The following is a 4,757-nucleotide window of genomic DNA, read 5'->3' on the forward strand; positions in this document are numbered from 1 at the left end:
TTGTTTACATTATTATATATATATATATATATATATATATATATATATATATATATATATATATATATATATATATATATATATGTATATATATATATATATGATTGTGTGTTTAAACTACTGGCCTGGACTCTACAAAAAATATAATTATTTATTTCGATGTCATACATTTATAATTGCGTTCATTTTTACTTTAACAACACTGTATCAATAAACTTGTGAAAGTTTAAGTTATCTCCCTTTAGCGAAGCATCTGAAGTTTTTGCCGGCACGCTTTGAAATCGGGCTGGGGAAATGTTGCGGCGACTATTCTGGTCTTCTAGACGACCGGAAAAAGTCGGCACTATTGATGTAGATGTTTATCGGCACTTTCTTGTCCCCTTCCCTTGAACCTTCCCAACTCTCACCCCTCCCCCCTCACCCCCCTCTCACCCCTACCCCTCACCTCTACCCCTCACCACACCCTTACTCTTACAATAAGATGTAATGCATAGATTAACGAACCGTCTATGAACTACTGAACTGTAAACTGACCACTTCTGCACATTTTGTTAAAGACACTAGTCAGTAGTTGTTCATTTACCTGATGAAGTATTTTGTTGACGAGTCTAATTCACACAACAAGGAAGGTAAGGCTCGTCTTTATATTATTAATTGTTTTATAATTAGTACACGTATTAATTGAACATTAGTTATTAACACTAAATACATTAAAGTTAATCAAATTTAGGATACAATGATCTAGCTTTTAAGGCTAAAAACAACCAAAAGATCTATATCACCTTTGAATGTATTAATGTTTAATTTCATGTTTAGCCCGTAACGGGGAGGGGTTATATTCGGTTATAATATGGGGTGGGTCTTTGGCAGTGTTTCTTCCAGACGTTTCTCTTCGGGGGGGGGGGCGCTTGAAATTTTCGGAGGGGGGGGGGGGGGGGGGGGCGGGCACTGTTAAAAGTATATATTTTCTATATAAATTATATAAAATTAATTTCTTTCTGGGGGGGGGGGTGACACCATTAAGTGCCGCACCGGGTGACACCCGACCTCGCTACGCCACTGCACCCGATATATATATATATATATATATATATATATATATATATATATATATATATATATATATATATATATATATATATATATATATACATACATATATATATATATATATATATATATATATATATATATATATATATATATATATATATATATATATATATATATATATATATATATATATATATAGATATATATATATATAGGGGCCTAAAAAAAATTTTTGCGGGGGGGCCATTTTTTTCTAGTTCCGCCACTGAGTAAGAATAGTTGATAATTACAGAAAGAAGTTTGTAAATGTATTCTAGATCCAATAAAGACTTCTGTTGATAAACTGTTGGTAACTGTTGATACACTGCTGGTGAATGTTGATAGGCTGGGTTGTTTTTGCTGATAAACTGGTGATAACTGGTAATTTGGACATACATTTAACATCACACTTTAAGATTATTAAATTAATATTAAATTATGTTATTTATTCATTTACCCATCACCAGTAACACAGAAAAACAATGTACAGACAGCGACCCACGTAAAACTACACACAGACACATGACCTTCAGAAAACCACCCACACAAAATTACACACAGACACATGACATATAAAAAACCACCCACACAAAAATACACACAGACACACGACCTATAAAAACCACCCACACAAAAATACACACAGACACACGACCTATAAAAAAACCACCCACACAAAAATACACACAGACACACGACCTATAAAAACCACCCACACAAAAATACACACAGACACACGACCTATAAAAAAAACCACCCTCACAAAAATACACACAGACACACGACCTATAAAAAAACCACCCACACAAAGGTACACACAGACACACGACCTATAAAAAAACCACCCACACAGAGATACACACAACGTCAAGATAATCGACCCGGAAGTCGGATAACAAGACAAACAGCCATAAGAATATGATTTAAAGTTTGATGATTTACTTGAGCATACGTCCTGGCTGTCAAACATTTTGATAACAGGGGTCAAATAATAACAATAAATAAATCTTCAGGAGGATCGACATTATATATATATATATATATATATATATATATATATATATATATATATATATATATATATATATATATATATATATTCATAAATATATATCTTTTAAGTCACTTTTTTTTCTAAACAATGCCATTGTATTATACAAGCGTTACTGCCAGATCCAAATTGGTTAAAATATCAATTGTGGAAAAGTAATTACATGTGTATTTATATATAGTTAGGGTTAGATTATAATTTAAAGATCTTTATTGGAAACCAATTCTAGACAGTATGCATAGTATACAGGTGTGGACTGGCTATGTCCAACAGGAATGGAAAATTTAAAAAAGGGTAGGCCTACTCAACCACGGATCTAAATTTGACGTATTTGTTCTTCACCAGGACCTGAATTTTACTCGTTTGTGTGGAGGAATTGTAAGATTGTTAAATACAAACCATTTTTTTAAACCACTGATTAGATTAATACTCTACAATTCCAAAGTGCCCACCTAGAAAACTTCCAGGGGGCCCTTCCCTGCTAGTACGTCCGTCTAAAAAGTTGGTGTCCGGCTTTGACTAGGCACGTCGTGTGTCCGTCTAAAAAGTTGGTGTCCGGCTTTGACTAGGCACGTCGTGTGTCCGTCTAAAAAGTTGGTGTCCGGCTTTGACTAGACGTGTGTCCGTCTAAAAAGTTGGTGTCCGGCTTTGATCAGAGACGTCGTGTGTCCGTCTAAAAAGTTGGTGTCCGGCTTTGACTAGGCACGTCGTGTGTCCGTCTAAAAAGTTGGTGTCCGGCATTGACTAGGCTCGTCGTGTGTCCGTCTAAAAAGTTGGTGTCCGGCTTTGACTAGACACGTCGTGTGTCCGTCTAAAAAGTTGGTGTCCGGCTTTGACTAGACGTGTGTCCGTCTAAAAAGTTGGTGTCCGGCTTTGACTAGACGTGTGTCCGTCTAAAAAGTTGGTGTCCGGCTTTGACTAGACGTGTGTCCGTCTAAAAAGTTGGTGTCCGGCTTTGACTAGACGTGTGTCCGTCTAAAAAGTTGGTGTCCGGCATTGACTAGGCACGTCGTGTGTCCGTCTAAAAAGTTGGTGTCCGGCTATGACCAGACACGTCGTGTGTCCGTCTAAAAAGTTGGTGTCCGGCTTTGACTAGGTACGTCGTGTGTCCGTCTAAAAAGTTGGTGTCCGGCTTTGACTAGACGTGTGTCCGTCTAAAAAGTTGGTGTCCGGCTTTGACTAGACACGTCGTGTGTCCGTCTAAAAAGTTGGTGTCTGCGGATGTGTTGGAATATGTTGAGAAATGATTTTTAGTGATACAAAAAATTCATTATATTTTTCAAGATGTCTCCTTTGGTTTTTGAGCATTATATTTGTTAACAGGTAAATTTATGGAAATTGACACTCCAATCGGCGAAAGCTACCCGTCGATGGCTTACTTCACACAGCAACCGATGCAAGGTTAGATAACCCGATTTTGATACCACGAGTTACCTTCCATTTCATAGTGTTAGTTTTAATACTCTACAACTTTATTTAACGTTTAGAGACACTATGTGTTTTTATGATATGAAATAATAATTAGTAATTTGTTTAAGTTTGAGAGTTGTTGCTTGAACACCATGATCATCATTTTGATTAAGGGCAGGTTAAACCCCCAAATTGAACTTTAGGTGTTAGGACTTTTTTGAGTGATAAGGAAGTTGTAGCTAACATAGTATATGAAAAAAATAATAAAAAAAATCACTAAAAAGTTATGTTTTTGTGAAAATATTTTCTAAAAAGTGTCATTTTTAGGGTCAAATAGCTCAAAATTAGCTCTCATTGAAATCACAATAACACAGCTTCTGTTTGTTAGAATAACACAAATCTTTAACATATAGTGTAATATACACAATTCCAAAAAAGATGAACCAAAAACTATTAGAAAATAATAAAAAATGGATTTTAGCCAAATTTTTTAAATGTGAGACCTAAAAAATTTCCAAAAAGTAGGGAGTAGACAGCTTTTATTTTATAAAACGTGAATTTTCAAAGATATAGAAATTCTTTTTGTTCAACTTTACCAGCAGTGTTTATTAAACATGTGTGCAAAATTTCAGCTAAATACCTTAAGTACTTTTTGAGTTATAGTGATTTAACTGGTACAATTTTGTTGAAAAGTAACATTTTGAGAAAAACGCTAAATAGTGAAAAATATTCTAAATTTGAAAAAAAAAAACCGAGAAAAAGCGAAAAGTATACCAAATAAGTCATTTTTAAAACCTCCCAGTTACATAAATTGCATCTGGAGCCTCTTACTCAGCAATAAGAACATCTATTTTAGTTAGTTTTAAATTTTTTTGTTGCTAAATGTTGCTTAATATAGGTGAATTACGTCATTACTCTCATTAATTAAAAAATTATAAAAAATGATAGCAATACGAAATTTTGCTAAATGATTATACAAAAATGTTCAGAATTGAATGTAGTTTCAGAAACAATAGATTTTCAAAAATCAACATTTCTGACTTAAATATGTTGTTTTTTTCTTAGGCAGAAGGAGCAATAAAATGCAAAATGTATGGGAGACAACAAGTAAAATTCCGATGTAGACAGTTGAAACGAGTTGCCGTTCTTCAACAAATATTCTGCTTACCAACAAATATTCTCTAGGCAACATCTACGAACTTTG

The sequence above is a fragment of the Physella acuta genome, unplaced genomic scaffold (assembly GCF_028476545.2).
Source record: "Physella acuta isolate Inbredline_101_S28 unplaced genomic scaffold, ASM2847654v3 ptg000029l, whole genome shotgun sequence".
In the NCBI taxonomy this organism is placed as follows: Eukaryota; Metazoa; Mollusca; class Gastropoda; family Physidae; genus Physella; species Physella acuta.